The sequence below is a fragment of the Gorilla gorilla genome, chromosome 15 (genome assembly GCF_029281585.2).
Source record: "Gorilla gorilla gorilla isolate KB3781 chromosome 15, NHGRI_mGorGor1-v2.1_pri, whole genome shotgun sequence".
Lineage (NCBI taxonomy): Eukaryota > Metazoa > Chordata > Mammalia > Primates > Hominidae > Gorilla > Gorilla gorilla.
This window is the reverse complement of record NC_073239.2, coordinates 102923984-102949675: the sequence shown is the minus strand read 5'-3', so window position 1 is coordinate 102949675 and position 25692 is coordinate 102923984. Positions and strand designations below refer to the sequence as shown.

The 25692-nt window shown below is 36.2% G+C and overlaps 1 long non-coding RNA gene across 2 annotated transcripts in view; it reads left to right on the top strand.

Moving 5' to 3' along the window:
• Positions 1–25692, top strand: part of LOC129526630 (uncharacterized) — a 51823-nt gene that overhangs the window by 9134 nt on the left and 16997 nt on the right. The gene's annotated exons all lie outside the window — the stretch shown is intronic.

The window sequence follows — 25692 nt, the reverse complement described above, 5'->3', positions numbered from 1 at the left end:
GGCATGAATGTGTCAGCTTCACCAAACCATATACACTGAGAGTCATTGAGAGGCTACTGCCAGAAAGAAAAACAAGGTCCAGTGGGGAAATGTATATTAGACAACAAAAAGCAAAATATGACTAGTGGAGAACTTTCTTAATATGGCTCTACTTTTAATATCCTTGATTCATAATAATAATAAATCTAATATAAATTCAGGTATATTTTAAAGTGATGTGCATTTTATCAGCCACAGCTAATTCACTCTTTATATTGTATTGAACATTAATAAATATCAACAGCTCAATGTGTGGGCAGCATGGATTAACAGGCACCTTGCAGTAATTGTGTGGCAAAGAGAGCAGTTGAATTTCTGTCAGGAAAATAGCATTTCTCACATTACACAACCCTGGAGTCTGGTCTTATCTCTATCTCTTATACCTCTGAACAAAGTAATTCAACTCTCTAAGAATCTTGAACTGCAATCTGGGAATTTAATCATCTGCTTCATTGGATTATTCAAGTGATGTTTAAGATAACGTTTCAAATTACCATAGCATAGCAGCTGGCATATTGTAATCTCTCAGAAAGGTTAACTGGATTATTATCAGCAATGACCTTAAAATAATCTTTCAAGTTGATATGATTTGGCTCTGTGTCCCCACCCAATTCTCATCTCAAATTGTAATCCCCACATGTTAGGGAGGGACCTGGTAGGAGGTGATTGAACCATGGGGTTGGTTTCCTCCATGCTCTTCCCATGAGAGTGAGTGAGTTCTCACGAGGTCTGATGGTTTAAAAGTGTGTGGTGGTTCCCCACTCCCCTCTCTCTCCTGCTCTGCCACAGTAAGATGTGCCTTGCTTCCTCTTTGCCTTGGGTCATGATTGTAAGTTTCTTGAGGCCTCCCCAGCCATGTGGAACTGTGATTCAATTAAACCTCTTTTCTTAATAAATTACCCAATCTCATGTAGCTCTCACTGTGAAAATTGACTAATACACAAGTGATACTCTTGACTTCTGTATTTTCCTGCCTCAAAACACTTTTTACATGTTCACTAATTTATTATGTGTTACGTTTAGGGCCAGCTCTTCCAGTAAGTTTTTAACTCCTTGAGGTCATTATTCATTAGTGTGTTCTCAACATTTTCACGTGAACTTATTTTAATGTCTGTTAGGTCAAAGTGATTTTTCAAATCACAATGCAGGATTTTTTATTTTATCCCTCTTGAATTCCAAAACCATATATATTTTTTATAACTTGGGCTGCCTTTATCTGATACCTCTCTGTAGATGCACCTTGGAGCAATACCTTCATAGAATTTTCTATGGTCATGCTTAAATTCCATTTCTTGATAACATTTTCTTCATTGTATTGTTAGTATAATATTATTATTTTTACTTTTCTTCACCAAAACACAATAGCCCCTTATCTCCTGTGGCTGAGACCCTAGAATATCCTCCGATTCCTTTCTTAAAACTTGGTATTTTTTCCAAGGAGAATATAGTTTGAGTTGCATGCTTAGAAAATTCAATGCACACCCTCCTTCTTTGGAAAAATTACTAAATTTTATACGTGGCCAATTGGATCATTAATTCTTTGGAACGAATCATATGCTACAGAAGATAGTAAATGAACATGTTTTCACAGCATTTAATTTAGTGAAGATAGAAGAAATGTGCCTAGATTTACATTTTTAACTCATGTCAACCCCATCGAGTTAAATTGATAATAGATAAGCAAATACAGTTATTTGATAGAAGACTGATCGACAGATTAGATAGGTAAACTATACATATACATCATCTAATGTACATGAGAATACATATAATAAAGTTATTAATCAAATAATATAAATCTTCAAAGGAGACCTGAGTGTTACATTGGATAGGCGTTCAAACTTATTGATGTTGACAAATTCCCCTTTCTCAGATACAGCATATATTCATACTGACAAGAAGTATACCTTACTTAGAATTTCAAGGTTTTAAAATTGAAAAATAGTTTCTTCTCATAAAAAAATGCTGAGAAACCTGTTAAAAAGTCTAAAGTGCAATGTTATGGAAAATGCCAGTGATAGTGAATCTGATATCTTGCATTTGAAACTGCATTCTAATGCTACTGCTTAACCTTGGACACATTATTTGCTTGCTCAGATGGAAAGTTGACAATAAGGTGGATTCAAATTCAATTTCATCACTACTTGTTATACATCTTGGAGAAGTTATTTTTCTTCTCTGAACCTTATTTCCTGTTTGCATAAAAATACTAATACAAAAACTTAAATTGAGAACTATTATGAAAATGAAATAAATTTCTATAAAATTTTGTGCATAATATCTCCCACATAATGTGTATTTATTAGTTTCTTTATTTCTTCAGGTTCTTAATCAGCATCATTGGGATTTCAGTGAGAGCAGCATATTATTAAATCCACAGAGATATATTAATGAGATAATATGTATTAAGAGTTTGCCAAATCCAAATGCTATTTTTTCCATTACAATACTCACAATCACCACCACACTTAGGACTACAACTACCCTTGCAATAGAAGTAAGGTACAGTTGAAAAAATGCTTAACCAGGAATAAGAAAATCTGAGTTCTAAGAGTACTTCATTTTTAACTTATTCTCTAATATTGGGATACAGCATTATATAGAGAATTCTTTTCATTTCTGGTAATCAGTTTCTTTATTATTATATTCTGTATCTGTAGCTATGTTTATATCATTACATGCATTAAATCTTTATTAATTCTAACATACTATAATTACAACTAAGGCATTGGATGTTCAGTAATATTAGTGCCATCCGAAAGACGTCAATGGATGGGGCAAATTCCTGCATTTAGGAAAGTCTGTCAATGGAGGGAGAGGGAACAGGAGGTGGGAATATGCAGGAGGAGGGAGTATGCAGTCTCTGCTGAATCAGTACCAGCTGTCTTATTTGATGCTAATTAACTTTCAAACCAGAATCTACCAAGACTAAGCAAATGGCTGCTGAAAAGTTTTGCCAGGTCAGTTGAGTTTTTCTTTCTGAACCTCAGTTTAACACTCTTCCTGATTTTCTTTTATTTTGAAATTTAAAGATTTCAAATTTTATTGTAGACAAGAAAAAAATGTTATCAGTGACTATACATTTTGCCGGTATGATAATCTTTGGTAATTTGTTCAATGTTAACTTTCTCTTTTTTCCCATGAATGGTTAAAATGTTTTTGGATATTGAATTATAGGCAATGCAATGTAAATATAACACAGCTAAAATACACTGCCTTTACAGTTACCAGTAACAAAAGTTAATGCCATCTTGTGAAATGATCTAGTAGAGTCTTTGTCAGCACTTTCACTAAAACCTCAGTTTTTAGTCATTTATAGCATCAGCAAACAGGACTTCAGAGGGAATACCATCTGTTGTTATTAAGAGTGACATAGCCCAAGGTTAGGGCAGACATGCAAAAATCCTTTGATCTTCAGTATTTCTTTGCTTCTCTCTATTTACTATGAACTTGCCTAGTTGAGTTGATGAAAAGTATGCAACGATCAATTCGGTTTAAATCCAAACCTCAGTGGAAAAGCTGTGAATCAACTGAAGGAACTACTGATTTGTCAACTCTTGTTCTGTTTTGCCTATGGTGTGATAACATCATGCTTGTACACAAAAATTTATCATTGTAATTTCAAAACCTGTAAAAGTATTTCCTTTCCTGAGAAAAACTCATAGAGTTAGACTCTATTTATTCATATTTTGTAATACGTAACTCCTAAGAAGACACTCAGCAAGTAAGAAAAGAAGCTGAATCCTGAATGTAGAAACAAACATCAATCTTAACATATAAAAACAAGAGTGAGTGAATGATGTATCAGCAATCATAGAGTTGGGTCAATATATTAAGTGGAAAAGAAACCATAGAATAAGAAACTCAGATACCATGCTGACTTGAACTATCATGTCACAATCTCAGAAGACTGTGTTACCAGAAAAAATAGCTAATTCAACTCACTAGAATACAAGCATAAACTATTACTATATGTTGTCATTATTCATGGCATTTCATGTAAGTATCTTAGAACAAGCTTAAAACTTATTAATTTTCACATTATTCTTCCAAATTTTGGAAAGTTAATATGATTACAACTATAATAAGCAATTATTTAAATGATTTTAAAAATATTCTTAACCAAAAATCTATACAAATAAGCTATTTCTGTGGCTCTGAAGGTCAAGTATATATTCTTCTCACTATATACCTTCTTTTATTCTCTCTGCCTTTTAAATTTTTATTTCTTTTGTCCATAGTCTTGCCCTGAACAATCATTAGTCCCCCAAAGTATGTTGTCATACTCTTAACGTGACTACTTCTCAAGCATGACAGCATCTGATGAAAACAAAAACAAAGTTAAAGGTTTTACCAATTTCTCTTCTAACAAACAAAAGGTGACTTTTTTTAAGAAAGTGTATTTATTGTTTTGAGAATCCTAGCATACAGTTTAGCAAATGACTGCTTCATAATAATAACTTATAATTTTCTGCTGCCTTAAAATTTACAAAGTGCTCTTACACACATAATATCACCTGATCTTTGCCTCAACCCACTGAAAAAGGTTGAAATAAAAGTGACTTGCTTAATTCATACAATTAGGTCGTCTGACAAGTTTTAAGTAAAAACTTACATTTAAAACTTCATATTTTAAAATTAGTAGTTTTTTGACCAAAAGACTAAACTCATTATTTTGCAATCACTATCCTTTATGAAATGTGAAAATCCATAAAATATTATTTGTTTAGCACTAGCAAGTGATTCCATGGGTGGGAAGATGGGTGAAAACTCATCCTAAAGCACTAACAGTTATACCCAAATTAATTTGTAAGATATCTATTTACTTCATAAAAGATTAGTAAGACTATCTTGCAATAATACATTTTCCCTCATGAAATATTAGACCTTAACAATGGTTTATAAGGTGAGTTTCACTGGAAAATTCTATATATATGAAGCATTGGTTTTTCAAAATATATTTGATTTGTCATACTGTTACATGTTTCTGGAGGAACATCACAGAGGTAAAGAAAAATTCACATCACATCATGTCAAGAATACCTATTAGAAATGTAATTAATCACTTCCAGCTGGCAAGATGGCCGGATAGGAACAGCTCTGGTCTGCAGCTCCCAGCAAGATCAACACAGAAGGTGGGTGATTTCTGCATTTCCAACTGAGGTACCCAGCTCATCTCACTGGGACTGGTTAGACAGTAGGTGCAGCCCACGGAGGGTGAGCCAAAGTGGGGTGGGGCGGGGCATTACCTCATCCAGGAAGTGCAAAGGGTTGGGGAATTCCCTCTCCTGGCCAAGGGAAGCCTTGAGGGACTGTGCTGTGAATTCCCATGGTCTTCACAACCCTCAGACCAGGAGATTTCCTTGGATGCCTACACCACCAGGGCACTGGATTTCAAGCACAAAACTGGACGGCCCTTTGGGCAGACACTGAGCTAGCTGCAAGAGTTTTTTGTTATACCCCAGTGGTGCCTGGAACACCAGTGAGACAGAACCATTCACTACCATGGAAAGAGGGCTGAAGTGAGAGCCAAGTGGGCTACCTCAGCAGATCCCACCCCACAGAGCCCAGCAAGATAAGATCCACTGGCTTGAAATTCCCGCTGCCAGCACATCAGTCTGAAGTCCACCAGGGACACTAGAGCTTGGTGGGGGGAGGGGCATCCACCATTACTGAGGCTTGATTGGGCGGTTTTCCCCTCACAGTATAAACAAAGCCACTAGGAATTTCAAACGAGGCAGAGCCCAGCACAGCTCTGCAAAGTTGAGGTAGCCTCACTACCTCTCTAGAATCCTCCTCTCTCAGCAGGGCATCTCTGAAAGAAAGGCAGCAGCCCCAGTCAGGGTCTTATAGATAAAACTCTCATCTCCCTGGGACAGAGCACCTGGGGGACAGGGCAGCTGTGGGGGCAGCTTCAGCAGACTTAAACATTACTGCCTGCTGGCTCTGAAGAGAGCAGCAGATCTCCAAGCACAGCACTCGAGTTCTGCTAAGGGACAGACTGCCTCCTCAAGTAGGTCGCTGACCCCCCACACCTCCTGACTGGGAGACGATTCCCAGCAGGGGTCAACAGACACCTCATACAGGAGAGCTTTGGCTGAAATCTAGCGGTGCCCCTCTGCGAAAAAGCTTCCAGAGGAAGAAGCAGGCAGCAATCTTTGCTGTTCTGCAGCTTCTGCTGGTGACACCTGGGCAAACAGGGTCTGCAGTGGACCTCCAGCAAATTCCAGCAGATCTGCAGCAGAAGGGCCTGATTGCTCATAGGAAAACTAACAAACAAGAAGGAATAGCATCAACAACATAAATGACATCCACACAGAAACCTCATCATAAGGTCACCGAAATCAAAGACCATGGGGTAGATAAATCCATGAAGATAAGGAAAAACCAGTGCAAAAGGGCTGAAAATTCCAAAAACCAGAATGCCTCTTCTCCTCCAAAGGATCACAACTGCTTGCCAGCAAGGGAACAAAACTGGACAGAGAATGAGTTTGACGAATTGACAGAAGTAAGCTTCAGAAGGTGATTAATAACAAACTCCTCCAAGCTAAAGGAGCATGTTCTAACCCAATGCAGGGAAGCTAAGAACCTTGAAAAAAGGTTAGATGAATTGCTAACTAGAATAACCAGTTTAGAGACGAACATAAATGACCTAATGTAGCTCAACACAGCATGAGAACTTTGTGAAGCATACACAAGTACCAATAGCTGAATCAACCAAGTAGAAGAAAGGATATCAGAGATTGAAGATCAACTTAATGAAATAAAACATAAAGACAAGATTAGAGAAAAAAGAATGAAAAGGAATGAACAAAGCCTCCAAGAAATATAGGACTATGTGAAAAGACCAAACCTATGTTTGATTGGTGTACCTGAAAGTGATGAGGAGAATGGAACCAAGCTGGAAAACACACTTCAGGATATTATCCAGGAGAACATTTCCAACCTAGCAAGACAGGCCAACATTCAAATTCAGGAAAGAGGATACCACAAAGATATGCCTCGAGAAGAGCAATCCCAAGACATATAATTGTCAGATTCACCAGGGTTGAAATGAAGGAAAAAATGTTAAGGGCAGCCAGAGAGAAAGGTCGGATTACCCACAAACAGAAGCCTGTCAGACTAATAGTGGCCTTCTCTGCAGAAACCCTACAAGGCAGAAGACCATGGGGGGTCAATATTCAACGTCCTTAAAAAAAAGAATTTTTAACCCAGAATTTCATATCCAGCATAAGCTTCATAAGCAAAGGATAAATAAAATCCTTTACAGAAAAGCAAATGCTGAGAGATTTTGTCATCACCAGGCCTGCATTACAAGAGCTCCTGAAGGAAGCACTAAACATGGACAAGAACAACCAGTACCGGCCATTGTAAAAACATACCAGATTGAAAAGAACATCGACACTATGAAGAAATTGCATCAACTAACAGGCAAAATAACCAGCTAGCATCATAACGACAGGATCAAATTCACACATAACAATATTAACCTTAAATGTAAATGGGCTAAATGCCCATTTAAAAGACACAGACTGGCAAATTGGATAAAGAGTCAAGACCCATCAGTGTGCTCTGTTCAGGAGACCCATCTCATATGCAAAGACACACATAGGCTCAAAATAAAGGGATGAAGGAATATTTATCAAGCAAATGGAAAGCAAAGACAACAAAAAAAGCAGGGGTTGCAATCCTAGTCTTTGATAAAACAGACTTTAAGCCAACAAAGATCAAAAAAGACTAAGAAGGGCATTACATAATGGTAAAGGGATCAACGCAACAAGAAGAGCTAACTATCCTAAATAGATATGCACCCAATACAGGAGCACTCAGATTCATAAAGCAAGTTCTTAGAGACCTACAATGAGACTTAGACTCCCATACAATAATAGTGGGAGACTTTAACACACCACTGTCAGTATTAGACAGATCAACAAGACAGAAAATTAACAAGGATATTCAGGACTTGAACTCAGCTCTAGACCAAGCAGACTGAATAGGCATCTACAGAACTCTCCACCCCAAATCAACAGAATGTACATCCATCACAGCACCATATCACATTTATTCTAAAAGTGACCACATAATTGGAGGTAAAACATTCCTCAGCAAATGGGAAAGAACTGAAATCAAACAAACAGTCTCTTAGACCACAGTGCAATCAAATTAGAAAGCAGGATTAAGAAGCTCACTCAAAACCACACAACTACATGGAAACTGAACAACCTGCTCCTGAATGACTACTGGGTAAATAACAAAATTAAGGCAGAAATAAAGAAGTTCTTTGAAACCAATGAGAACAAAGACACAACATACCAGAATCTCTGGGACACAGCTAAAGCATTGTTTAGAGGAAAATTTATAGCACTAAATGCCCACAGGAGAAAACAGGAAAGATCTAAAACAGACACCCTAACATCACAATTAAAAGAACTAGAGAAGCAAGAGCAAACAAATTCAAAAGCTAGCAGAAAACAAGAAATAACTAAGATCAGAGCAGAACTGAAGGAGATAGACACATGAAAAACCCTTCAAAAAATCAATGAATCCAGGAGCTGATCTTTTGAAAAGATTAACAAAATAGATAGATGGCTAGCCAGACTAATAAAGAAGAAGAGAGAGAAGAATCAAATAGACACAATAAAAAATGATAAAGGGGACATCACCACTGATCCCAAAGAAATACAAACTACCATCAGAGAATAGTATAAACACTTCTACGCAAATAAACTAGAAAATCTAGAAGAAATGGATAAATTCCTGGACACATACGCCCTTCTAAGACTAAACCAGGAAGAAGTTGAATCCCTGGATAGTCCAATAAAAAGTTCTGAAATTGAGGAAGTAATTAATAGTCTACCAACCAAAAAAAGCCCAAGACCAGAGGGATTCACATCCGAATTCTACCAGAGGTACAAAGAGGAGCTGGTACCATTCATTCTGAAACTATTCCAAACAATAAACAAAGAGGGACTCCTCTTTGACTCATTTTATGAGACCAGCATCATCATAATACCAAAACATGGCAGAGACATAATGAAAAAGAAAATTTCAGACCAATATCCCTGATGAACATCGATGCAAAAATCTTCAATAAAATACTGGCAAACCAAATCCAGCAGCACATCAAAAAGCTTATCCAACACGATCAAGTTGGCTTCATCTCTGGGATGTAAGTCTGGTTCAAAATGCACAAATCAATAAATGTAATCCATCAGATAAACAGACGAATGACAAAAACCATATGATTATCTCAATAGATGCAGAAAAGGCCTTCAATAAAATTCTACACCACTTCATGCTAAAAACTCTCAATAAACTAGGTATTGATGGAATGTACTCAAAATAATAACACATATTTATGACAAACCCACAGCCAATATCAAACTGAATGGGAAAAGCTGGAAGCATTCCCTTTGAAAACCGGCACAAGACAGAGATGCCCTCTCCCACCATTCCTATTCAACATAGTATTGGAAGTTCTGTCCAGGGCAATCAGGCAAGAGAAAGAAATAAAGGGTATTCAAATAGGAAGAGAGGAAGTCAAATTGTCTTTGTTTGCATATGACATGATTGTATATTTACAAAACCTCATTATCTAGACCAAAATCTCCTTAAGCTGATAAGCAACTTCAGCAAAGCCTCAGGATACAAAATTGATGTGCAAAAATCACAAGTATTCCTATACACCAATAATAGAGAGACAAATTATGAGTGAACTCCCATTCATAACTGCTAGTAAAAGAATAAAATACCTAGGAATACAGATTACGAGGGATGTGATGGACCTCTTCAAGGAGAACTGCAAATCACTGCTCAGGGAAATAAGAGAGGACACAAACAAATGGGAAAATCATCCCATACTCATATATAGGAAGAATCAATATCGTGAAAATGGCCATACCACCCAAAGTAATTTATAATTTCAATGCTATCTCCATCAAGCTACCATTGACTTTCTTCACATAATTAGAAAAAAACTACTTTAAATTTCACATGGAGCCAAATATAAGCCTGTATATCCAAGACAATCCTAAGCAAAAAGAACAAAGATGAAGGCATCACGTTACCTGACTTCAAACTATGCTATAAGGCTACAGCAACCAATACAGCGTGGTACCGTTACCAAAACAGACATATGAACCAATGAAACAGACGGTGGCCTCAGGAATAATGCCACTCATCTACAACCATCTGATCTTTGACAAACCTGACAAAAACAAGCAATAGGGAAAGGATTCCCTATTTAATAAATGGTGTTGGGAAAACTGGCTAGCCACATGCAGAAAATTTAAACTGGACCCCTTCCTTACACCTTATAGAAAAATTAACTCAAGATGGATTAAAGACTTAAATGTAAGACCTAAAACCATAAAAACCCTGGAAGAAAACATAGGCAATACCATTCAGGACATAGGCATGGGCAAAGACTTCATGACTAAAACACCAAAAGCAATGGCAACAAAAGCCAAAATTGACAAGCGGGATCTAGTTAAACTAAAGAGCTTCTGCACAGCAAAAGAAACTATCATCAGATTGAACAGCCAACCTACAGAATTGGAGAAAATTTTTGCAATCTATCCATCTGACAATGGGCTAATATCCAGAATCTACAAGGAACTTAAACAAATTTACAAGAATAAAAACAACCTCATCAAAAAGTGGGTGAAGGATATGAACAGACACTTCTCAAAAGAAGACATTTATGTGGCCAAAAACATGAAAAAAAGCTCATCATCACTGGTCATTAGAGAAATGCAAATCAAAACCACAACGAGATATTATCTCACGCCAGTTAGAATGGCAATCATTAAAAAGTCAGGAAACAACAGATGCTGGAGAGGATGTGGAGAAAAAGGAACACTTTTACACTGTTGGTGGGAGTGTAAATTAGTTCAACCATTGTGGAAGACAGTATGGCAATTCCTCAAGGATCTAGAACCAGAAATACCAATTGACCCAGCAATCCCATTACTGGGTATACACCTAAAGGATTATAAATCATTATACTATAAAGACACATGCACACATATGTTTATTGCAGCACTAATCACAATAGCAAAGACTTGGAACCAACCCAAATGCCCATCAGTGATAGACTGGATAAAGAAAATACGGCACATATACAGCATGGAATACTATGCAGCCATAAAAAAGGATAAGTTTATGTCTTTTGCTGGGACATGAATGAAGCTGGAAACCATCATTCTCAGCAAACTGACACAGGAACAAAAAACCAAACACAGCATACTCACTCATAAGTGGGGGTTATACAATGAGAACACATGGACACAGGGAGGGGAACATCACACACCGGGGCGTGTCAGGGGTTGGGGGCTAGGGGAGGGATAGCATTAGGAAAAATACCTAATGTAGATGATGGGTTGATGGGTGCAGCAAACCACCATGGTACGTGTGTATCTATGTAACAAACCTGCACATTCTGCACATGTACCCCAGATCTTAAAGTATAATAAAATAAATGTAATTAATCACTCTTATTCTTAACCTTGGTCAATGATTTTGGGCTAGTTTTTCTCCTTTTAGCTTTATCTCCTATCAAGCTAACCTTTTATTCCCTTTTTATACTGTAATTTTTGGAAGAATGGCACTATGAACACTCTGAGTTTAGGGAATGGAGAGTTATGTTCCCTGTGGGAAATAACTTTATCAACTATAGCACAGTGCTTGTGTACAATTCTTTTTGTCTTTAGACTTATAGATTTCACTCATTTCCAAAGCTCCTTAGGTCAGTATCTTATTCCCCCACCCTTTTCAGTGAAGTTGTCCCATAAATGCATTATATATTCAGATTCTTTTGTCAGATTCTTTGTTCGAGCAATAAAATTCCCCAACCTTCTAAATATATATATGTATATGTGTGTGTGTATATGTGTGTGTATATATATAATCTAATATTTTATATGTGAATTTGTTGTTAAGATGCTAATTCTTCCTTTTCAATTTTTATACATCTTTGTGGTTTTATCTTATATACCTGCTGTCTGATGTTTGTTACTAGTGTTCATTGTGTCTATTTCTTGTTCCTGACTTTTGAAAGACTTCATCAAGTGTTTCTTCATTAAGCATGTTCTCGGTTTTGTGCTTGAAATACATATATTTTGCCATATTAACAAATATCCATTCATTTTTACTTAAGGAATATATCATTGCATTTTATCCCTTGCCATTTCACTGCTTTATTAATAGATTTCCAAACATTAATATACACTAGTATTCCTGGAATAATTTCCACTTAGTCACGTTTTTATTTTTACGTTTCACAGGATTTTGCATTTGTGTTTCTTTTAGGATTTTTATTAATAGTGATAAGTTAAATTTCCTTTTTTATATTAAATGTTGGGCTCAATATTATAGTTGCTTCATACATGAGTTTGGCCATTTTCCTTCCTTATTTTTCCCCCATGTTCTGAAATAGTTTAAATAGCAATGGAAATATTCACTTTTTAAATGTTTGGTAAAATTTCCTTGTAAAATAGTTGGCTGTGGTGTTATTTCTTTTGAGAGTAGTTCTTACATAGCACCCTGTATTTCCCTCGTGGAACGTGATCTTTGTAGACTTTTATCTCTTCAGCAGTCAATTTTGGTAAAATCTATTTTCCTAAAAACTTACCTATTCTTATCTATTTCTTTATTTGCCAGTGTTATGCAATTTAAAATTTTCACTGTTTCATTTAACTTGAATTTTTTTCTTAATTTTTTTGCATTTTGATTTTACATTGTTCTTAAATAAGTTAAATAGGTTCAATTTTTTACTTTGTTATTTTTATTCAAAAAAGCATTTGTGTCTGTTTATAATTCTATTCTTTTTTCTTACTAATTTCTCTCTTATATTTATTAATTGTTTCTTCATATTCCCTTTAAGTCTTTAGTTATTTTTATTCTAACTTTTTTGTTTTTAAAGTTTTCACTATTTCCTTTATGTTTTAAATTAATATAATAATTGAAGACTAAACATTTTCCTTGTGGCATATATTTTACTAGATCTAATTGGTTCTGAGTAATAGTATTTTTATCTGTTATTTTGTTTTTCTTAAGTTCTACTATTTATGCTTGTATTTTCTCAATTAAGAGTAGTTTATAAAGATTATTAGAATGTTATCTATAAAAGGATCATTTTGTTTCTGATTTTGTTATTAATTTGCAAATTTAATTTGGTATTGTGATCACAGATGTTTTGCTATGTTTACTCTTTGGCATTTAAAAACTTAGAATTTGTTGCCAAGTAACGTATGGTTAATGTTTATGAATGTCCTATGGACACCTGAAATAAGGCTATATTTTCCATTTTTATCATTTTCGGAATTATGTATCAGTCAGTTCTAATTTTGCTTCTATTTTACATTCTTAGTTATATAATCTTTCATGGACTGAGAGAGAATTACAGTCTCCTATTAATAGTGAGTTTATCTGTATTTTTAAGGTCGATTCTTTAATATTTGCTTTATGAATGTTTATATTATCTGGAACACTGTCATAAAAACTCTGGGATAAAAATGTGAATTGCATTTCTTTTGTTTGCATTGGCCTAATATACCTTTGTTTCTCCTTTTATTTTTAAACATTCTAAGTCATTGTCTTATCTGTGTCTCTTTATTCTAGATTTATGGCCTAGATTTGGGTTTATTTTGTATGCTATTTTATAAATCTTGCCTTTAAACATGTGCCTTTACTCAGTTTATATTTATGATATGACTGATATATTACATATTAGTTCTGTCAGACTATTTTAGGTTATAATTTCTATTTTATAGTTTTAACTTACAAGTCTTGGCATGTATTTAAATTGCATTGCTGTGTGTGCTTGGGGGTGTGTGTGTGTGTTTGTGGGTGTGGACCCTCTAATATATAGGAATATTTGTATTTATTGTGTACTTTTAACATTATCTTTTATACAATAAATCACTAAGAGGTTACCTAATACAAATGTAGTTCTCTATTTCTTTAACCTATTATTTACTTAATATAAGCACTAATAAATTAACATTCTTCTTCTTCTTTCTTAATGTTTTTTCTACTCCTGTAACCCATTTCTCAACAATTCATTCTCCTGAGTACATTAAAATATGTTTATGAATCTATCTCTTGCCTTCTCAGCTGTTAGAAAAGAGACAACACTAACATACTCTATCTCCTAACTTCTTTACACCTTTTTTCTCCTAAGCTTTTTGTGTCATTTTTACATGTCAAAAAATCTACATTTATATTTTGTTTTGCAATCTAATCCTACTTTTTTTTTCACTATCAGTTTTACACTTACTTAAATATCTTTCAAGCGTCTAATGGCTGTCTGTCTTAGTTCATTTTCTGTTTCTTATAACAGAATGCCTGCAACTGGGAAATTTATAAAGAAACAAAGTTTATTTCTTACAGACTTGGGGCTGAGAAATCCAAGGTTGAAAGGCCACATCTGGTGAGGCCTTCTTGCTGGTGAGAACTCTCTGCAGTAGTCCCAAAGCAGCCCAGGGAATCAAGGGGTGAAGATACTGAGTGTGCTAACTCAGCTCTCTCTTCCTCTTCATATAAAGTCACCAATTCTATTCCTGTGATAATCCAATAATCCATTAATCCATGCATGGATGAACTCATTCATAAGGGCGGAGTCCTCAGGACCCAGTCACTTCTTAAAGGCTCGACCTCGCAATACAACCACACTGAGAATTAAATTTCAGCCTGAGTTTTGGAGAGGACAAATATTCAACTATAGCATTCCACCCCTGGCCTCTCAAAACTCATGTTCTTCTCACATACAAATACATTCATTCCATCTTCATATCCCCAAAGTCTTAACTTGTTCCAGCACCAACTCAAAATCCAAAATTCCAAGTCTCATCTGTGAGCATGTGAAATAAAAACAAGTTATGTGCTTCCAACATTCAATATAGGCATAAGATAGACAATTCCATTCCAACAGGGAGAAATAGTTGAAAAGAAAGGAATAACAGGCCCCAAATCAAGTCCAAAATCTAGCTGTGCAGACGTTAAATCTTAAACCTGGAGAATAGTCTTTTCTGACTTCATGTGCTGCTTCCTGGAGTGGGACAGGAGTTGGGCCCCCAAAGCCTCAGGCCACCCAACCCCTTTTCTGGATGCAGCCCACATGGCTGCTTGTACAGGTTGGAGTTCAGTGCCTAAAGCTTTTCCAGGTGGGTGTTGCATGCTGCTAGTGATTTCTCAGTCTGGTGTCCTGGTGGTAGTCTTGCTCCCACAGCTTCACTAGGTGTTGCCCTGGTGGAGACCCTCTGAGGCAACTTCAACCCCACAATCTAGCAAGGCTCTATGCAGTAGCTCTGCCCCTGTGACAAGTCTCTGCCTGGGGCCTCAGGCTTTTGAAAACATCTTTTGAAATCTGGGTGGAGGCTTCCAAGTCTCTACAGCTCTTGCTTTTTGCAAGCCTTCAAAATTAACATGTGGATGCTCCTAAGGTTTATGACTTGTACATTCTGGAACTGTGGCTGTGGAGCACTGTAGTAGGGTATGGGGAGCAGGGTCCTGAAAAGGCTGGGCAGCAAGTCTGTGAAGAGTCCTGGGCCTGTCCTCTGAAACAATTCTGCCCTTTTAAAACTCTGGGTCTGTGATTGAAGGGGCAGCCTCAAAGATCTCTGAAAGGTCACTGGGGATCTTTCTTCCATTGTCTTGAGCAATGGCACCTAGTTCTCTTCTATCCATGCTCATCTCTTTAGCAAATGATCACTGGGCTCCAACCTTGGTTTCCTCTCCTGAATTTTTACAAAACTTTTTGTGGCCAGATACCTTAGTTCATCACTCTCAAGTCTGGCCTTCCGCAAAGCCCTGGGGCATGGACACAGTGTGGCCAAGTTCTTTGTTAAATTATAACAAAGATGGCCTTTCCTCTAGTTTCTAGTATCTTGTTCTTCAGTTTTATCTGAAATCTCATCTGAATGACCTTTACTGGCCATATTTCTATCAGCATTCTAGTCACAACCACTTAACCAATCTCGAAGGAGTTCTAAACCTTCCTTAGTCTTCTTTGTCTTCTAAGCCCTCACCAGAATCTGGGCCTGATCCTTCAAATTCTTTTAGCCTCTGCCCATTACCCAGCTACGAAGCTGCTTCCACATTTTAAAGTGTTTGTTACCTGAAACAATCCCATTTCTGGTACCAATTTCCTGTCTTAGTCCATATTTCTGTTGCTTATAATAGAGTATGTGGAACTGACTAATTTATAAAAAAACAAAATTTATTTCTTACAGTTATGAAGCCAGGAGGTCCCAGGTTGAGAGTCCAAATCTGGCGAGGGCCTTCTTACTGGTAGTAATTCTCTATAGAGTCTCAAGGTGGCACAGGGTATCACATGGTGAGGAAGCCAAGTGTGCTAGCTCAGATCTCTTTTCCTCTTCTTATAAGGCCACTAATCTAATTCCCATTATAACCCATTAACCAGTTAATGCGTTAATCTATTTATGAAGGCAGAGCCCCCAAGACCCAATCACCTCTTAAAGTCTTCAACTCTCAATAGTATCACATTGGAGATTAAATTTCAGCATGAATTTGGGAGGGGCAAATGTGCGAACAACAGCAGTCCTTCTGTACATAATTTCATCAGACACCGCTTGATTGGCTGTAGTTTATCTTCAAGCACTGTTCTCAAGAAGAGAACCCGGGGTTAAAATTCCTTGATTTCTAATAGGTACATGACTTTCCATAGGCTTGATATTGTTGGAAAGTTTGACTTCGTTGAACATGTAGTACTATGCACTTCATGTTTGCTAAAATTTTCCCATGAATTTCTGATTGGTGTTGCTGTATTTTCCATGGCATTAAATTTTGCTGGGAGAAATTAATCAGCCAGATATTTTTTTCCTTCTACACAGGATACACATGTAAGGCCTCACATATTTGTATTCTGTGCTTGTCCTGGAGCCATAAAATTCTCTTTCATATTATTCCAATTTTAATATGTATCTGAAGAGATCAGCATTCGTCATATTTGAATAGACTTAATTGTTATTAGAATGATTAAATTAGTTGAATTTTTCCATAAATAATTTGAAAATTTCAATTCAGGTACAGGAAATAAGACTTTTCAAATCAAAGACATAACAATTTTCTAACCAATGAATCGAGAAACTAGCTTAAAATGTAATATATAATTCATGTGTTAAGTGAAGTCCCCTAAAACACTTTTATTTGAAGCAGGCTAGTATAATTCGACATACCTTTTTCCAGAGTTATCATATTCACAGACATTGATTAAAATTCCAAAATTTTCTATTGGTCTCACCTATACACTCTTTGTTTCTATTTGATAATGAGATTTCTTAGACTATAATATTAGTATTTTCCAAAGTACTTCCTTATAATCTACTGGAAGAATGTTGAAAAAGCATTCCTGCTGACCTCTCTAACAATTAATTAGTTTTATATTAAGCATAATGTTATATCTATATTTTATTATAATTGGGAGAACAGTGATAAAATTTTTCTTTCTTCACTCTGCACTGTGATTCATAGCTATTTTGTTAGGGTTTCATCAATCTAATAAGCTATAAGTTATACGATTTTGATAAACAACTTTTAAGAAATTTTTACTGAGCACATACTATCTTCTAGGTGCCATTCTAAGTTTTGGGACATACACATCAAAATAAGTAAATAAATAAATAAATAAATAAATAAATAAAGCCAAAACCAGCTATAGTGATAACTGGTGCTGTGTCAAGTATGACACAGGCATACCCCAGCTGTTAGGAACAGCACACCCTAGCGGCTTATAGCTGCACTGATCCCTGGGATTGGCCTTGGCCATTGCAACTGCTTGGCCCAAGGTTAGGTTGCCCTTTTCTCCAACCCCCTACTGCACCCTCACTAGAAGCAACCACTGTGAAAGGGCATCTCAACTCCAGAGCTTCTTATAGAACCAATAAAATTTCAGTTGCAATTTCATTCCAGGTCAGCTTCTCCATGTGCTCAATGCTGCTTTTCTAACTATCTTAGTAATATAGGGCTCAAAAACACTGCCAAATAAATCTGCAAGTTACCTTTCATCTCAGAGTCTCTTTCTATGGAGTCCATTTTCAGATCCTCCCCATGACACTTATATCCCACTTGAGAAACAACATAATAAATGAAAAGGCAATTCACTGGGAGTAAAAGATGTTGATAATTATTATTAAGGATATACATAGTTTAAAAGTTAAACACATACATGTGTGCATTTGTACTTACGTGTATGTGTGTTCTCTGTGTATTTATGTTAATCTTTGAAACATATGTAAATAAAAATCCCAAAGCTTCTATTATCAGCTAAGTCTTAATAGCTTGTTCACTGCTCTGAGCTAAACAGATGTTATACATGCAAATAAAATTAGAAGACCCAAATGAGGAAAATGGGATATCATAGGTTTCTGGTTTGGAAGTGTCTAGTAATTGCAATAAACTTTGAATAATAAAATATCTTGCCAATATGGGAGGCCCCATAGCAGTACTCTGATGAAGTAGTGATAACATAATTTATGCTATCATGAAACTATGAGCTATGAAGATCTTCACCTAGGGGGATCAGTATTCCCTAGATTACCTTAAACTTTGATAGTAGCTGCTGGCAGCATGTGCATCCTGGATATCCTCGGCCTCTAAGTTCCTTCCACCTGCCAAATTCACACACAATGAGATTCCCAAACAGGGATGAGACCATGAACTTAGCAGAGCTACCTTATATGACATCTAAAGAGGCAACCAATCTGAAATCAATCTATGAATAGATAGAGCCTAGTATCTGGTTGATTTTAGTTTTGTTTCGAACAGTTGCTCCCATCAAACAAGTAGAGGATCAGTGAGTATGTAGAAAATAGTCATGAAGTTTTAAAAAACAGATGGGTCTTTCAGAATTGCATCATCTTTTTTAAAATGACATTTCAAGAGGGAGGTGCATTTTCAGTAATTCTACAGTCGAGTAGTGTCTCAAAGGCTGATAAAACACCTTAATAACCTGTACTAGCTCCCCAGTCATTACCATTGTATGGAATTTTGGGATAAGTTCAATATTTATAAAGCCAAATTTTCACTATTTTTACATGTTTTAAAGAAAAACAAAAAATCATTCCTCAGGGATGCACTAATTTAAATCTGACACCTGTGGACATTGACTTGGCTAGAATTTACTATTTTTTCTTTTAATATGAGAAAAACATTAGCAAGAAAATTAGTAATTTGAGGATATTCTCAGTTGGTATGTTTAAATGCTTGAGGAAAAAGGTCAATGTTAAGCTCGTAATTAAATGTCATAATTAAAGATGTGATAATTACAAGTTACATTTTTTCATTAAAGTAACTCCCAAAGATCTTTACTTTTATAATGCCATTTTTGAGTTACTGCTACTCCTGTTATAACGTAATGAAAAGGCTTCTAATATGTATTACTGTATTTGTATATGTTGCTAAATCACGCTGGTCTACTTACCCAATTAATAAAATGTGTTAGACATTCCTTCTATATGCCTTCCTCAACATGGGTGCAGTGATGTGTGAGCTGAACTCTGAAATATCTATGCTAACAAAACACAGATAAATTTCACATAAGCTCATAAATTTCTATTCATCTTTTCAGATAATATTGAGAATCCACCTGACTATAGACTTACTTGTCCAAGTTGTATGAAGCCTATCATTTGATTGGTCCAGTATATTCATATGTTTTGCCTCTCCAGCCCAGAGATGTCATCATGGGGCCCTCCCTTAAGAAAATGTAATAACAAAGAATATACAACTGTTTATAATATTTTAAATTAAAACTCAGAAAATCCATGATTTATTTCACACTTCATAAAAATCTCTCTTGATACTCAACTTGCCACCAAAAGAGGAGCTTCACAGAGTTCACATTTAATATCTCTCAACAGAGAGACCTAAACTTCTGTTGACTTTCTCCAAGATTTCACATTATGATAGCCCTGGTAGAAACAGAAAAGTTCATCTGGGGCCACATGTCAGTAGAAGCTTGAGAAATATTTATTTGAGAAATAGGATCGTGCCTCTCATGGTGGGACTCCTGTGGAGATTCATTAAGCGTGCAATTAACAAAAGTGCATTAACAAAAGGCAGCCTCTTCTATTTAAATAGAAAAACTCAATGAACTTCTGCCAGGGGATAGTTTTAAAAGTAAGACATAGATAAGCACATTCTTTAAATATTCAGAAAATCGCTTTTTGAATTATTTTTTAATGATGGAAGTTTTCTTTACACATCTGGAAACTAGCTATACTTGTAAAGAATTATACTATTTGGTACTTAAATTTTTAAAAGTGTAATAACTGTTTTTCACATTCCTCCATGTCATCATTGTGAATACTAACACTGATCCAGGCCATGGTGGAGATCTCTTCCGGAGACTGGATTTGCCCTTTACTGGGTGGCTTTATTTCTTCTATTTCCTTTTGACGTATTTGTTTTCACTTTTGTATCTGTTAGATTCACAGTCATTATTCACTAACACCTGTGAACCTGCTTCTTCCTACCTTCCACTATTATTAGGTGCCTAAACTCTGCTGTACCAGTAGTGATTTGCATTTAACTAATTTATGTATTAATTATAGATGTGTGTACACAAGTATGTGCAGACACACACATATATTCATGTATACATGTATATATCTCTCTTGTATGACACCTAAATATTGATGTTTTATTTTTATATCTATATACAGTATTGTTATAGTTATAAAATATAAATATAAAATGTTTTTATATTTATAATTCATACAATAAGCTATTCATGAATTAAATGAGTCAAAAATTCATGCATTTCTAATATAAAAATGTATAAGCATTTCCAAAATGTGGTGAAAACACAAATTTATTGCAGTATTAATGTTCAACAAGTGATACAATTTGGATGTTTGTCCCCTTCAAACGTCATGTTGAAATGTAATCCCCAGTGTTGGAGGCGGGGCCTGGTGGAAATTGTTTGGATCATGGGGGCAGATTCCTCATGAATGGCTTAGTGCCATCCCCTTGGTGATGACTGGGTTTTTGCTTTGAGTTCATGTGAGATCTGGTTGGTTAAAAGTGTGTGGCACCTCCCCCTTCTCCTGTTTGCTCCCTCTCTCTCGACCATGTGGTATGCCTGCTCCCTTTTTACTTTCTGCCACGATTGCAAGCCCCTGAGGCCATCCCTAAGGGCAGATATTAGTGCCATGCTTCCTGTACGGTCTGCGGAACCGTGAGATAATTAAACTTTTTTTCTTCATAAATTACTCAGTCTCAAGTATTCCTTTTCAGAGACGCAAGAACGGATTAAAGCAACAAGCATAGTCATTTTGATAGAAAGTATTAGCCTTTACTGACTCTCCTACTTTCTTCTACTTGTGTTTCCACCAGTGGTGCCTACTCATCATTGCCACCTCTGTGGCCTGGTCTAACTGTGTTCCTGAATTCTTCATTACCTCTGTTTGGATCACTTAGAACCACTGCTTCTGGGCAGCTCCTCTGCCCAGATCTTTTAATGTTCTCTCACCTACCAACATGGGAGAGATTACCCTGATTTAATCTGTTTTCTATAGAGGCATCCACCTGCTTCACAGGGCCCTCCCACAAGATCCAAGCAAAACTTTTCTTTTTGCTTGGCAGCATGGGAGATGGGACAGACAATCATGAGGAAGTCGTTATTAGAGCTGAGTGAAAGCATAAAGAGGGCTTCTGTTTTCAGGGACAGTGAAGGATGAACATGGGGCAAAAAACAAACAAACAAACCAACCAAAAAACACTCTCCTGCTGAGAATGACTGAAGCTACTAATCAATCCCTGAAATAAAGTGCTTAAGGAAAATACTGGCATTCTAGAATATCGGAATGCCCAAATCTTGGTGTTGCAATTTTATGGAGAGCACATAAACCAAAAGTATTAAACTTGCGTCTAAGTTAAGAATCAAAGGATGTGGGTTAGATTTGGAGATAGTTTCCTGTGAGCAAATTAACAAACTTTGCTTGTTAAGATCTTTGTTACTCATTCTCTGGTTCTTAATTGTACTTCAATTTCCAAATGTGTCACACAATTGATGGATGTATAAGTGAAACATGGCCATCATATAACATGAGCTGAAAATATTTATGTAGGAATAAGGTTGTGTTTCCTATTTTCCTGAGTAGGTTTAACTTTAAGTTATATGTAGCCCCATCAACTATGCTGCAGAGTTTCTACTTTTAATTTATAGTTATGAGTTATTACCTATTGTTCTATTATCACGCCAAAAAAGTAAGATGGATATGGCTTCAATTTGAGCACAGGATGTAAGCCTACTGGCAATGTGATTTTCTTTACCCACTGTTCACTTCCACCTCTTTGTTCATCTAAGCATCCTCAGTTTCCCTCAACTGATTATACAGCCAATGATAAAATGGCTGAATATCTTATTTAAAATTTTGGTAAAGCCATTTAATCTCCCTAGGGGTAAATCTCTGTAGCCAAACTGTTACAATGTTTTTAAAAACATTGGCTGGCTCAATTTCAATCCTCTGGTTACCCACAAATTCCCTATGAAATATAACTAGAATTCATAGGGAATTCCCAAATTCCCCATGATATATAACTAGATAATTTTCCATTTTCCAATTGGTCACTTGGAATTGGACCTACCTGATACCATTGCTCTTCAAGCTTATAGAGAACAGCTCTGGTGAGTCTTCATCACATGATCTCTTTGTTTGGGGAAGAAAAGTCCTGTTCATTTTCTTTTATTTTAAAATATAGCATATAGAAAGAAAAATGCATAAATCATAATAGTTCATCTTGATAATTATTGAAAAGTAAACACATCTGTGTAACTACCATCCAGATTGAGTAATAGCAAGTTACCAGCTTTCCAAAAGACTGCCTCAGGCCCATCCCAGATGTTATCCCCCCTAAAATAAACATTATTCTGACTTCTATAACCATTGATTAGCTTTTTTCATTTTTGCTTTTATATGACAGAAATTGCAGAGCATATGCACCCTCATATCTAGCTTTTGTACTCAAATTTGTGTCTCTGAGATTTTTTCATATCATTGTATGAACTTAAATTTTAATTTTATAGTATTATCAATATATGGGATGAATATACCACAAATTATATTTTCCATTCATGCTTGGTGGACATTTATATTATTTCCACTCTGGGCTATCATGAATAATGCTGCTTTGTATATTCTCATATATAGACATTTTTAAATATAATTCTGCAATTATGTTGAACATACACATAGGAGTATACTTACTGGGTCATAAAATATACATATATTAAACTTTAGAAGATGTTACAAAACAATTTATCAAAATGGTTGTACCCAATGGAATTCCCACTAACAGTGTATGAGAGTTCCAGTTGTACCATGTCCTCACCAACATTTGTTACTTGCAAGTACTTTGTTTTAGTTTATTTTGCTACTTTGGTATGTAAGTGGGTAGATAAAGTTAATTTCCATGGTTGAGTTTGAACTGTTAGAGAAACTTTGCATTTCTGGAATAAACAAACATAACCCCAAAGAATTATCTTTGTAGAAACAACTGAGTTTAATTTTCTCATTTTTTTAAGGAACTTGGCAACTGTGCTTCTGAGAAAGATTGGCCTGTGACATTCCTTTCTTTTTGCTAGGTATTTTGATATCAATGTTTTCCTGACCCTAGAAAATAATTTGTGAATTGTTTTCACATTATTTATTCCTGAAATATTTTGTGTAATATTTATGTTGTTTCTTTCTTAAATGTTTGAAAAAATTCACTGGTGAACTCCTGGGCCTGTATTTTATTGTGGAAAAGTTGAGATTCAAGGAAAAACACAAACCCGAAGTGTTTCTTTGCTCTTTTTTTTTTTTTTCTTACTCTCATGCGTCTAGCTCCACTTAACACAGCATCTTTGGCCACCAAAATCTGTGGGGATTTCTACCCACCAGCAACCAATTAATTCTGCAGCAGACACCAGCTGAGTGGCCTCTAATTCAATTTAATTCTTGCTCTATCTACCTGAAGGTAACATCAGAGCTCACAGATTGATGATGCAGTACCACAAGACTGCCCCCTACTTCAGGTGCCATTTGTAAGTACAGGTTGCGATCTGTGCTTCTGACTGACCAGCTATAAGTTGGGGTTTTCACAACCTCCTCTTTTGGTTTTATTAATTTGCTGGAGTGGCTCACAGAGCTCAGGAAAACACTCTACTTATCTTTATGGATTTATTATGAATAATACTACAAAGAATACAGATAAACAGCCAGATAGAAAAGATGTGTAGGGAGAGACATGGGGGAAGATGGGCAGAGCTTCCATGCTCTCTCCGGGCATACCACTCTCTAGGAATCTTCACAGGTTCAGCCTTCCAAAAGTTCTTCTGTCTTAGCCCTTTTGGGTTTTTATGAAGGCTTCATTACAAAAGGCACAATTAGGCTGGGCGCGGTGGCTCATGCCTGTAATCCCAGCACTTTGGGAGGCCGAGGCAGGCAGATCATCTGAGGTAAGGAGTTCGAGACCACCCTGGCCAACATGGTGAAATCCCAACTCTACTAATAATACAAAAAAATTAGCAGAGCATGGGTGCGGGCACCTGTAATCCCAGCTACTGGGGAGGCTGAGGCAGGAGAATCCCTTGAACCTGGAAGGTGGAGGTTGCAGTGAGCTGAGATCGTGCCACAGCACTCCAGCCTGGGCAACAAGAGTGAAACTCCATCTCAAAAAAAAAAAAAAAAAGGCACGATTAATTAAATCATTGGCCGTTAGTTATCAACTCAACTTTCAGCCCCTCTCCCCCAGAGACTGAAGTTGGTCTGAAAGTCCCAACTCTCTAATCTTTCCTAGGTCTTTCTGGGTGACTAACCCCCATACTGAAACTATCCAGGGACCCCAGCCACCAGTCATCTCATTAGCACACAAAAGACACACATCACTGCAGACCTTCCCAGGGTTTGTGGAGTTCTGGCCAGGATACTGAAGACTAAATATACATTTCACAATATCACAGAGAAGTATGTTAATGAAGTATCCAATTTTTAGTAGATATGGTATTTCAAAATATTTGTTCATTTTATGTAGATTTCCAAATATATAGTATACAGAAGGTAAAATAGAGATCAGACAAATGGAACAAACTTTTGTGACAGTAAGATATCGAATTCTAAACAAAACCAAAGGCCATACCAAATAAGGGTTAAGTCATGCACTTCCACACTTAAAAAATAAACTATGTTCAAACTGCCACAAGATTTTTTTCTTTTTCCTCTAGCAGCCTTTAGATAAACAATATTGAAACAATTGCAGCCCACTGGCTACCAGATGCTCACTAATTGATGCTCCACCCCATTTCACAGACCATAATTACAGCTTTGATTGGACAAGAGATGAATTTCAGTAACTCTCTGCTGATAAAACAACACTTACCATAGAATAGTTTTAGCAGATTTACAGAGGCTGCACACTGAGGGCCTTCATGACCTTCATGACCCAGCTTCACTTGCTAATTTCTAATGCTTCTTTTCCTGAGACCATCAGAAACTTTTCATTAGATTTTTAACCCATTATCTGCTATTCCCTTGGTTTTAAGAAGAAAAGCATTAGGGAACATCAGGCTCATTTCAGTGAATTTATCTAATCTATGGTATCTTGTTCTCTCAAGTCATGGCTCCTTGGACATGCTCTGATGCCTTCAAG